Source organism: Chinchilla lanigera, unplaced genomic scaffold (genome assembly GCF_000276665.1).
Source record: "Chinchilla lanigera isolate Chin_1 unplaced genomic scaffold, ChiLan1.0 scaffold00036, whole genome shotgun sequence".
Lineage (NCBI taxonomy): Eukaryota > Metazoa > Chordata > Mammalia > Rodentia > Chinchillidae > Chinchilla > Chinchilla lanigera.
The window spans coordinates 15,338,758-15,351,244 of NW_004955437.1; the positions used below are offsets into that span (position 1 = coordinate 15,338,758).

The window sequence follows — 12,487 nt, forward strand, 5'->3', positions numbered from 1 at the left end:
CCTCTTCTCACCAGAGAAAGATAGGAGAAAGGAGAGTCAGAGGAGACTTGGCACAAACCAGCTTAATCACCACATATGTTGAAATTGACATATAATATGACACAAATGTACAGGGTACAATGTAGGTTTTCAATATTGTACATCTGTACATCGTGTAATGATCCAATCAGGCTAATTAGCATATCCATCACCTCAAATGTTTGTCATTTCTTTGTGGTGTCCAAAGTCCATCCTTCTAGCTGTCTTGAAATATAGGGTATATTATTGCCAACTGCTGTCACCTTACTGTGCAGCACCAGAACTCATTTCCTTCCTGACACTTTGTCACCATTGACTGGCCTCTTCCTGTCTCCCCTTCTTATGTTTTTCTATGCCCATGTGTCTGGGCCTACGATTTCTCCTACTCACCATGACAATGTGATCTGTGTCTCTCTCAGTATTCATCATGCACGTTAACGTCAAACACAGAAGGAGACTTGGCTTTTTAGCCCACCTGGCCCATGTGTCCACATCTGGCCACTTGCAATTCATTGCAGGAAGCAAAAACAGGGAAGCAGAGAATCCTGGGTTGTCATTTAGCCATCCCACATGACTAGGAGTAAAAAAAGTCCTCAGGAGGAGCCTCTTAGGCACCTTTGTTGGTCACAGCCAAGGCTGCAGAAGCCAGGGCCTCTCACGTGACTTCTGGCAGTCTCATTGTTCAGGGGCTTGACTGCAAATATATCTTGTGGGGCAGGGATTCACCGTCTCTGCAGTAGTCCACTTCCTAAAACAGCACTGTGAAAGGCAAAGATCCTGCTTGGGCAAAATCACCTTGGAAAAGAATCCCTTAAATTGCATATCTCGGAAGAATGCCAAACAAACCCATTTTCATGTAGAACAAATAGCTGATTTTTGCAGTTAAGGTTGAGTGAGTAGTTAGTTTGCACACGGAACCTTGTTTTATCTCCTCTCCCCCCAAAAGTATATTGCTGAATCCCTTAAGATAAATATGCAAGACAGTGTACACATACAGATTGAAAGAGGAAGGAAATAGTAGGTTAGGGGCCGCCAAGTTTTCAAAAGAAATTCTTTGAAACAGAATTGAAAGACAAGTGGAAAGGTCAGCATGAGGGAAGACGATGAAAGGGTCCTTGGTGTGTGTCCTATCACTTAGACACCTCCCTTTCCAGGGGCACGCTGCTGTAATAAAATGACTTGGCTCTTTAAATACAAATTAGAAAAGACATTGGCATGCCACATGTAAGCCAAGCAGAGGTCCTTATGCAAGGTGACATGGAAATTATGCTTGCATTTTTATTTCAGGACAGTGCGTGGTTGTCAGGATACTCACCCTGACAGCTGCTACCACCAGGCAGTGGATTCTTCCTCTTACCTCCATGGTGGAGGACAGATGTGGCCAGTTAGCACTCCATCTCCTCTCCTCCTCCACTATCTCGGGCGACAGATGCCAGGGCCAGCCCGCTTTCCACTTGAGCTTCCTTGTCAAAGCTCTGCCTTGAGCCCAAATCCTGACCTTTACTGTATGGAATAAAGTACTGATGAACAAGCAGAGGTTTGAATTAGTGCAGGCTTGGAGCAAATGTCAAGTCCATCTCTGCCTCCCTCCTCCACCTGTACCAGAAGCCTAGATTAGACCCAGTCTGGAGTTTGTAGTGCCTTAGGCTTTATGGGTCTGGGGAGACATAACTTATTAACAAAGAGTTATTAAATTTTTATCAATTTTACAACACAATGTAAATGCTTCCTATGAATCTACACTGTATTCATTATCATTTAAAACGTTAATTAAGTCAAAGTTGCATTTAATTTCTCTCTAAATGGGCCTCTGGGAAGAGGCTTTTAGAAACATCTGTGGGAGCATGCAGCTCATGGAGCCTGGGAATCCCCTAACCCGCATCAGGATAGCCCCCTGAGTTAACTGCTATCGTGTGTCTGTGGCTAATTTGTTGTGATGTGATTGGGCACTGTCTCAAACTAGTATCAGACCAATAATGAGGAAAACCTGCCCGAGAGAGGGTTGTGGGAAGGTTGTACAAGCTTTACTGCATTCTGTCTTGAAATCTCATCTAAACGGGACCCGGCAGTTGATGTGTGGCACTTCCGGGCACCATAAAACCTTGGGATTCTCCTTCCTCATACGGTACCATCATATCATTTGGATATTTCCTTCCTCTCAGATGCACCCTTGTCATATGGCCCAGTAAATTTAGGACATTCGCCAGCATACTTAAAGAAACGATCTTAATATTTGGGGTCTTTGACTTCAGTTAAGCCTAGGAACCATAGGCACAGAGGAGCCACATGGAGAACATTTTCAGGATGGAGTGGGGTATAGAAACTATAAATACATGTTGCTCATTGGTGAAGAGAGACAGAAAAGGCATACAAAGTTTTGCTGAAAAATTACGCTCCCCTCTAGAGACCAAGGTGATGTTTTTGTCTTATCTGAGTATAGGATCACTACTCAAACAGATCTATCATTATGATGTATGTACTCTATCACAGGGAAACGGAGGCTTGTTGCTATGGGGGAACTAGAAAATGCCCAATTGAGTAACCAAGATTCATGTCAAGACTAAACTTAGAAGTTTCTGCTATCCTATGAGCAAGGTCCTCTGCCAGCACAGCCAGGATGGATTGCAAACTCTCTGTCTTTGCAGATACTAATTAGTCCTTCTTAGAAAGTAGTACTTGTTATTTGCAGGTGAGGCAGCTGTAATCCGAGGCATCTACAAAGTGCCCCATTTACAGATGAGGCAAGTGAGACACAGAGGTTAAATGACTTGCCAGCGGTCACAAAGCAAGTAAGTAGTAGAGCTGGGATTTTAAAATAGGCTGTGTGACTCCCCCTTCTATGGGGTAAGTTGAGGCAAACAGCTACTGATGTAGTTGAGTAATATCAGTACATCACTTGGTCTCCAAACAAGGTAGAAAAGATAACGATTTCAGTAATGAACACTAGAGACAATGTGTGGAGGCTGGAGTCTCCTGCAAAGCAGCTGGTTACCCAGCAAGGCTAGAGTTTAGGATTTTATTTGGGGGATTTCAGGAAGACAAACACTTTGAAAGCTAAAATAGGGCCCAGCCTTTGGTAGAGGCCAGACCCAAAGGTTTTGTTCTTAATGTGTAAGGCAGCAGAAACCATTTCAGATGTTTGGTTAGTGAAACAGGTCCAGCAGTGGCAGCCAGGAGAGAAAGGGCCAGCATTGCTGGTGGGAGACCCACTGTCAAGGAGGGGAAGATGAGCGCAGGGAGGCTGGGAGTGTGGGAGGCAGGACTGAGCTGCTCTGAAGAGCCTTGGGAAGGATGGCTGTAGCCTCACTGCCCGAGGACCCCCACAGCTGAAGCACATTATCCAAACACAAGCCCAAGGAGTTGCAGTCTTTGTAAAGGAAGTTTAATTAATGGCTCTGCAGCAGTTGAATTCCATTAGTTAAATTTCATAACCCTAATTCTCCCCAGCTGACCAGTAGCCATTGTGATTCCTACTTGAGCTCAGTGGAATTTTCTCACTGGAGGAAGATTTACTTCTCTGGGCCCAGGGCTGGAACCCCAGCAAGCTGCATACATGACCACTGGTTTTAAAGGTCTACTGCAGTTATTTCCCTTTCCCCCTAGTTTGCCTTCTTCCTCCCTTACCATCCTCCCTGGATGAATAAGCCCCACCCCCCACCTTGAGTGTTGAAGGTGGCAGAGGTGGACAGCATCAACTGTTGGCATGACAATATTGGCTCAGGGCATACAGCAGACATAAAGCAAATGGGGCCACCAGCTGGGACATGTGGCTGGCCCTGCAGGTCTTGGCTCCAGCTGCATGTGGTAGCTTCAGTTACAGCCCATGGGAATTATTTTTGTAAAATCCCTGTGTATAGCAGTAAGACTTTTTCTCCTTCCATCTTTCTCAGGGAGACAGCATGTCTCCTTACATCTATGAAGGGAAAAAATAATAAGTACTTCACTTCCCATGCACTGAAAATCCACTGTATTTTCAACCACTTCCCTTACTTCAGTGGAAATACAAAACACATTTCCTGTGAAGTACTGCCACACAAGCTCCTAGGAAGTTATGCAGCATTTTAAAGCACTTTCTTTTTCTTTTTGTTTCTTTTGTGCATAACACCTTTGTCTGCATTCATTGTGTCTCTGTCAGCGTCCATAACTGTAGCATTTGTGCATACCACTGACCCCAAAGAGACTTGAAAACAGCATGAAAAGTCCTTGAGTCGTGCATTTCCTTGCAGAGGTAGGCTGTTCGTGCTGAAGATGCCAACTTCTGGAAGTGGAATATGGCAAAGTGCTCCCAGCCAACTAGCTATGTCTTGTCCTCCTCTCTTGAGGGCTTTCTTCCAAATCAACATGTTGAATTACTTAGATAACCAAGGGATCCTCTGCCTTTACATTTGCTTATGAGGGTTCTGCTTTGTTAGCTGACCTTTTCTGCATAGAGAATCTAAATGGACAAAGCCAAGTGCAACATTTTCAGCTCAGACTCCCACCTTTGACATCTCAGAGGGAATGGGAAAGACTGCTTTCTAAAGAGTGCCTGGTGTGGAGGAAGATTGCTAGACATGCCCGTAGATTCTTGTTTTGAAGAGGGGCTCTTCTGATGTCCAGTTCAGATGGAATGGGCTAGCAAAAGTGATCTTTCTTACTTGGCCACCTTATTTGGTCATCCTTGGGAGGATCTGTCCTCTTGCACTCAAGAAAACTCCCCTGGACTCTTCTAGGCAGGCAGAAAGTCCCATCCTATCCCCTTCAACATGGTAAGGTGCCACCAAAGGCTCCTGGGGCTGCAGACAAAAAAAAAAAACTATGCAGACTCTAAGTGGAATCCTTTGAGGCATATCTGTATCAGAGATGATCAACTGCACCAAGAAACTTTTAAATGAAACTGGAAGAGCTCCAGAGCTAGAGCTGCACCAGATGTGTTGACAGTGCTCAGAGGGGCATCTGTAGACCACAGCACATGGGCATCTTCTGGGAATGGAGCCGACGGCTTGGATCTTAATTTGGCCACTATCAGATTTCTGGGCTGGGGCCTGTTGGATCACCCTCAATCAAGAGTGGACTTATGGGTTGCTTTGTCTCTTTCTGAGGTCAGAAGTGTGGCATGCTGGCCTTCTTGGTGGGGCTTTGTGTATTGGCAGGAAAACTTGAGCAGGAAATGGCCCGGAGGATTCCAGTTCAGTAAATATTTGATGAGTAAGAGAATGAATACATGAAGGGACTCTCAACCATTAAAGTAGTAGGTGGTACGCCAGAAGCAAGGTTACCCCAGATCCATGAGGTTTCCTAAAGCTTTGTAAGCAGCTTTCCAAGTACTACATGGATGCATATACAAAGAGCTGGGCTACACAAGATCAAAAGGGGGAGGCTACGGTGCAAGAAAACGAGAATATAACTGAGGGAACTTGAAACTTATCAGCTCGTAGGCACAGTCAATGTACTTTGTGAAAGATAAATATTGGGAAGAAACACAACAATATGTAGAATAATATATAGGAAAAAGAAAAACACATGGGCAAAGTTCTCACAAGCTTTCAGATCAGAAGAGGCAGGGATTCTACATCATGCAGAGTGTTTGATTTGGAAGTCAAGGACTTGGCATTTGCATCTAGTTTAATTTCAGTGACCCTGGTCATTTTCCTGTGAGTTATGGTGATGTAAAAATACTGCATCAGGTAAGGCCAAGATGAAGAAGGGCAACTGTTGTAGAGAGATGTATCCATCTGCAGAGCTCTGCTCAGGTGCAAGAAACTTTTGAGGTCTTTCATGACCATTAAGACCACTGGCTCTGACTTGTGGGAGGCAGATCCAATCTGACAGCGCCACCCAGGTGATACCTTGAGGTCTCCAAGGGCAGAGTATCCCATAGCTGTTTACTAATTAGCATCATTATTCTGTTTATTGTTTTCAGGAGAAGGGAGACGCTGCAAGCTTTCTTGACTGCTCTCAGAGCTCTCTTTGCCAGCACCAGTGACCCTCTCGCCTGCAAATAGCTCTGATTTTCTCTGAGTTTTTTCAAGGTTGCACTGTTCGTTTCTCTTGTGCAGATGAATACATTTCCACACATGGCCTGTAACACATCCAACTGAGAGAACATGTCCAGCAGGGATGATTCAGAGCTTAAGTCCTAAATAGGTGTTAGTGAAAAGGAGGTACAATGACCCAGCAGAGGAGAGACAGGAGGTGAAAATGAAAGTAAGAAATATGCTAGGAATGCAGACAGGAGCAAAGGAATGCTGACCACTTGGGTCTGGAAGTCATGGGACTGATGTGAATGTGGAATTTGCAAGGAGTTGGTTGCTGGAAGCCCTCTTACCCACAGATTTCAGCTATTACAATTAAAATAGGATTCTGTTAGGCAGACACCTCCTGTTGTCTTTTTTTCGTGTCTGTATTAGAGGATTTTCAAGCCACACTCCTCACTGTGCAGTAAGCAAAGTGATCTCACTGGCAATTAAAGTAAAAAAAAGTCCTAGGACACCTCTGAGGAAAGAAAGAGAAAATAGGTGAGATTTGTGTGTGTTCTGGGGACACTGGAATTAAGACCTGATGGTCATGTTCTGGTGTATTTATCAAGCAGATGATCAGTGGATGCTAATTACTAAAGAGTACTGTTTTATACATAACTGAGTCTACACTTCTCAATGTACTGTGATATCTCATCTCGTTTCATCTGGGGAAACCCCCAAATAGGTATAATACTTTACTACCATGGGACATTGGATAATTTCCAGACCCTGTTTCTTAGCTTTCACATTTGTGAAGAAGAGATAATAATAGGATCTCTCTCAGAGTTGTAAGGATTAAATGAGTGAATATCTAGTCTTACAAGAGTCTTACAAGAATCTTACAAATTCTTATAAGGTTATCTGGCACATGTTGAATGCTGTGATTTATTTTTGTTATTATTATTATCCTTCATTAACGTGAAATAATAGAGATAAATGACCAAGATCACGTAGTGAATGAGTAGATTGCTAGATCAGAGGTCAACCGCCTCTCATGATATTAGTGGGAATAATAACGAATAACCACTTTAACTATAGCTAATGCACTATTTTCTCTCCAAATGATGTGGTCTTGTCTGCCTAGTCTTATAAAAGGTCACATCAATTATAGGCAGAGAAGTCCGTAGATAGTGGCTGAGAATTGAACAGCTTAGTAAAACAAAGTATAAAATCAAAATTGGGTCAATTTACTTAATTTTGAGATCAGACCATCATAGTCTCAACCAAAATAAGCCAACAAAAATGCCAAGATGTGGCTAATATCTCCCTGGGGTGTTACTTTCCATCTTGATTACCCAGAAAGCATTGCAAAATTTGTGTGTAATTACGGGAATTGAAAGATAGTATCTCTGAGGTGACTTTAAACTCTGAGATTCTGAGTTTCTGCATTTTTCTGGTGAAACAGCAACTAAAAGTTCTCTTGCTTTTCAATTCTTGCTTGTGTAAGTTCTTCCAAAATGCTGGAGTCTGCTTGCTAACATTATAGTAAGCTCTGTGAGGAAAACAGTGAAATTCTTCTTTGAGTATAGAAATTTTGTAGTGTATCAGTGTTATTATTCTTGTTATGAATAGGCCAGAATCTGGAGATGGAAAGAGAGCCCAGAAGATTTTTACAGGTTTTTTTTTTTTTATTATTAGCTTGTTTGCTTTTATGATGTCTCCCTCTACCCTAGGGAGGGACAGAAAGTGTCCCTTCCAAGATCTTGTGATTACCTGAGTTACAGGGACTTGAAGGTAAGCAGTAGTCAGAACTCCATTAGCTACTGAAGATAGCAAAAAATTACTTCTCTACAAATGGTCCTGGCCCTTACATAATGAATGGTAACTGCCAACTGCCCCAAAGAGTCTCCTAGTTATGTCTGTATATATATAGAGAGAGAGACAAAGAGAGACAGAGGCACATTTCCAGGAATACAAGTTTTTGAAATGTATTCCAAGAATACAGGTTTTGAAATTTACAAAGCAGGGACACCTATCTCCAGGCCAAAGGGGCTTCCTGGCTTGAATAGCACATGTGTCATAGATGAAAAGCAACTGTATTTGTATCTTACACCTTAGTCCTGCTGTCACAATGCTTACTGGGGCTGTCTTGGAGATTGGGACCTTTAGAAAACTGTGACTTTGGTTCTCTTCATTCCTCATCCTACCTGCCTTTATGATTTTCCTTCTTTGAGCTGGATCTAGAGAGAATCAGAAAATTCACTGTGCTCCTAGAAGACGTAGGGCCAATTGGAAAACAAACAGGGGAACCGGTAGTAAGGAGACATTTCTTTCCTTTCAAATTTCATCAAAATTTATTTCCTTGATGATGGTCTTGATCTCACTCATTTTTGAGGTCTGGTTGTTGTGGAGAGTTTGTACTATCCTTTTCCCCAGTTGCTTTATGAGTATCTGGGTTCTGCATCTTGTTGATTTTCTCAGTAGTAGGATTAGAGCTAGGAGTGAGGTCAAGACTGGACTCAGATCCTTAACTTACCACTGCCTCTTTCTTGGGGCAGGCTTGATGTGAGGACAGGTCTAGGGGTTAAGTACGTATCCATACACATTTTTGCAGTTCGAAAGTCCAGGGTCCCATCCTCTCATTTATCCTACCAAAGACTGCTTTGCTTCCAGACCTCACTTCTAACTTCCTCTTATCACTATCAGGGGATCTGCCAACCTCAGGGCCTCAGTTTTTCTCACCTAATCTGCTACTACTCTTTCCCTGCAGTTAGTTTTTCTAACCACTAGTCTAATACTAAATTTATTTAAAAGCACAGATCTAATCTTACTGTCATCCCATTAACAACAAAGGGAAAACAAATTTTTGGTAGATCTTTGGCTATCTAATAACCTGTAATGATAGGACAACCTGTAGAGTTCTGTTATTAACGTGACATTCAAAGCCCTTCGTAGTTCAGCCCTAATCAATTTTTATAGTTGTATTCATCACCCAAGTGTTTTCCAAGAATTTCTTGGTTTTGTCACTTAACACATTTCTGTAGTGTTTTACTGCACCTGATTCTTTCTCTTGCCTCTCTGAGCTGACTGAAGCTTACCCCACACTTTAAAGTAGGGGTCTACGAAGCGTGGCCATGTACTAATCTGCTTGTGTTAGTAAGTAAAGTTTTATTGTATCACAGACATACCAATTCATTTGCATGTTATTCCTGTTTCTTCTCAAGGTGCACATCCAAGTTGAGTTGCAACAGAGAGCGTGTATCGGACCTCAAAACCAAAATATTTATCATCTGACCTTTTAGGAAAAAGGGTTACTAACCCATCCTTAGAAGGTACGCTCTAGTATTGCGATCTGTTTGAAGGCATTTTGGTTGGCTGTCCCCAAATCCCAAGTAAGGATTAATATGTCTCTCTCCTATAAGCCAGTAATACCTCACACAAACTCCCTGTATTGCAGTTTTCCTGATCAGCTTTTGAAACTTTAAAGAACAACAACACACAGTAAGTCTCACTGGTGTTTGAATTCTCTGCATATTGTATACAGCAGCCAAGGTCAAAGTCAGAATTCTGCAGATAGTTGCTAACTGACATGTAAACTCTACTGAGAATGTTTTCATGCTTTATCTGCCTTATGTCTGAGGAGAAAAGAGGGTCACAAGGCTAAAGATCTTCATTGTTCCTTTATACTGCTTTGAGGAAAATATTTGTTTCTGAACAGCCAAGTCCTCAAACTGCTGAACAACTTTGAATAGACTGATCTAGAATTAATCACTGCTTCTTTTGAAGATTACTCACATCTTCCATTGATCCTACTGATAGGCACATGAAGCGCCTTGGGTATTGACTTCATGGTGGATCTGGGGATGTCAGTGTATTCTTTTCTGTGGATCATTAAGTATTTTTGAGTCTCTGTGAATAGAGATGAATGATGGCAACGCAGTCCCATGGCCTTCCTACTTCTCGGGTGACTTCCTTCTGCACTTTGGATCCACAACACACATTTCTAACCCCCAAACACCTTTCATTCACCTATGATTCTTTATGAATTAGACTTACTCCAACTGTACTGAAGGCCAGGCTTACACTTCTGATCACTCACACCCCCAGCCAGCTGCCTAAACGATAATCTTGCTGGCCCAACATACTGACTAAACAGAGTAAACCCTCAGCTTAGATTTTGACGGTCACAAACCCTACCAGATTGCCCCATGCCCTTCGCATCTTCCTGAAACTGATTCTAGCCACCTGGCTCTCCATGGCACACAGAAACCAGTGGAGGTGTGAAAGGAGAGGTCCTTTGCTTAGGTTCTGACTTTCTGATCAAGTTCTCTGTGTAGCTAACTGGAGACATTCCAGGCTTGGAGGCAACATCCTGACATTGGATGCTCTGTACATGTGTGCCTTAACCTACTCAGAGAAGTGGAGGAACTGAATGTAAAGAGATGTCACACTTTTTACCGGAAATAACACAACTGTACTGGTACAGTTTAAAGGGTACTGTTTGGGAGCTATTTTTTGCTAGAGATTAAATCGCAATAATCTTTTGAAATTAAAGTGAGCTTCTCATCAGCTGAGTGGGTCATGGTTCTCATCTCCTCCCAGAATAACTCCAGAAAAACTCCACCCCCTCCTAAGCCCCTAGATGTTATCAGCAAGGTAGTTTTCCTTGAGCTTAAACCAGGGCCACATAGGAACTGTCATTTTTCATTTCCTGCAGCCCTTTGATCCTTTCTGGGGTGTATTTGTTCCAAGTGGAAATATGATCCTTAGTGCATTCATCTATCCTTTAGAGTACTTTTTTATTCTGATTTTTTTTTTCTGTTAGAGATAAAATCAGATTTTTAAGTAGTATGGTCATTAGTTATCACCAGCAGATTTCACAGCCTACATTTTATTTCTGTTCTTACAAAACCACCAACCTCCCTGTCGCATAACAATCACTCCCAATGAAGCTACAATATGCCTTTTGTGGGCACTTGGGTGTTAATTTATTTCACAGTTTCCTTTGCGGATACAATCAGAGACACTATCATATTCCTGTTTCTTTTTCTTTTTTTATTGTGCTCCCTTGCTATCACATTTGTGTGATCTTTTTCTGAAAAATGACAAGCAGTGTTTCTTTACTCACTGTATCAGTGACTTACATTCTTTACAAGTTCCCTATTGCCATTTTAAAAATCTAGCATTTTATAGATGTAATCTTAGTTATTTATAACTCAGGCTTCGTTATACGAGCAAATTTTCTAAATGACATCATGGTTTAGGTATATTTTTTAAAGAAAGGAAAAATATTCTTGGTAAAATATTTTCCTCTCAATCGTAAATGAAGGAAAATCTCTCTGTTTGTAAGATTATAATATCTTTTACCCTGATTTCTTAATATGTAGAAAAGCACGAACATTATTTTATGAAAGTGATCAAGTTGTGGTGTTTAATAACGCATTGTTAGAACAAAAGGAGCTATCCCTCTTGATTTATTTGAATATTTACTGGGTGACTTACATTACTTTACATATTATAATTGATTTGTCAACAATTAACATTCTTGGTTTTTATATAACCCATACTTCAGGTAATAGAGGATTATTAAACTGCAGCCAGTGTGTTAGAAATCTGCCGACTGGTAATAAAATTCTTATGTATAACAGCAGTTGAGAAATACGGCTGTGTATTTATGCATACATTGCAAGATCCTTGGCCCCAAACCACAGAGGGGCTGAAAGTGCAATACAACCACCAGGTGGTGCTGCTTCCCTATAAATGGAAACACTTCTTGGCTGGAGTCTAGGTGCTAGCCCTTCCCCACTTTCTGCTTTTTCTCTTTCCAATGATTATCTCCTTTATTCTCTAAAATTAATATGTAAAGCTGTTTTTTAAAAAAGACGTATACTTCTAGTAAGGCAACACCTCTCAATTTCCAATCTTTCTTTTAAGTCCAACTTGCTTGATACAATGTTCACTTGGAGAAAGTCCTAGTTCAATAAATGTGACTAAAGCACAAAGCCAGATCTCTCTATAGACTGGCTTACCTCTGCTGTCCGATTATTGCTATGTAACAAGTTCCCATTTTTGTCTATTTATTTATACAAATTAATTTCCAGGCATTACCCCCACCAGGACAATGAGGGACATTTTTATAAAGGTGACCGATACACTTGGTTAATGTCCTATATGAAAATGATTTTAGCATGATGCGCTTTTGTTAAGATTTCCAGACTTGCAAGTTCACCAAAGATGTTGCTTTTCTCTCTCAGCCAAAACTAAAATTCTAACAAACTAGATCAGAGTTTTTGTGTTTTGTTTTTCAATAAGGTTGTTTACAGCAAAACTGATCAGTTCATCAATTTGGACATTGTCAGTGACCCAAAAATACAGACATACAGGCAATGGCATTTTGATTCTTTATTCATGGGACTGTTTTGAACTTTAAAAAAACATAGCCACTTCCTTTTACCAACTTTTAAAAATCTACAGTATTCCCTTCACACAGGGTATTTGGGAGTAAGTGACGATCTACACAGGAGGCGGTG

At 41.5% G+C, this 12,487-nt stretch overlaps 1 protein-coding gene across 1 annotated transcript in view; it reads left to right on the top strand.

The window, feature by feature from the left end:
• Kcnma1 (potassium channel, calcium activated large conductance subfamily M alpha, member 1) overlaps positions 1 to 12,487 on the top strand; it is a gene marked incomplete at its 5' end in the record, with an annotated part of 707,467 nt that overhangs the window by 588,950 nt on the left and 106,030 nt on the right.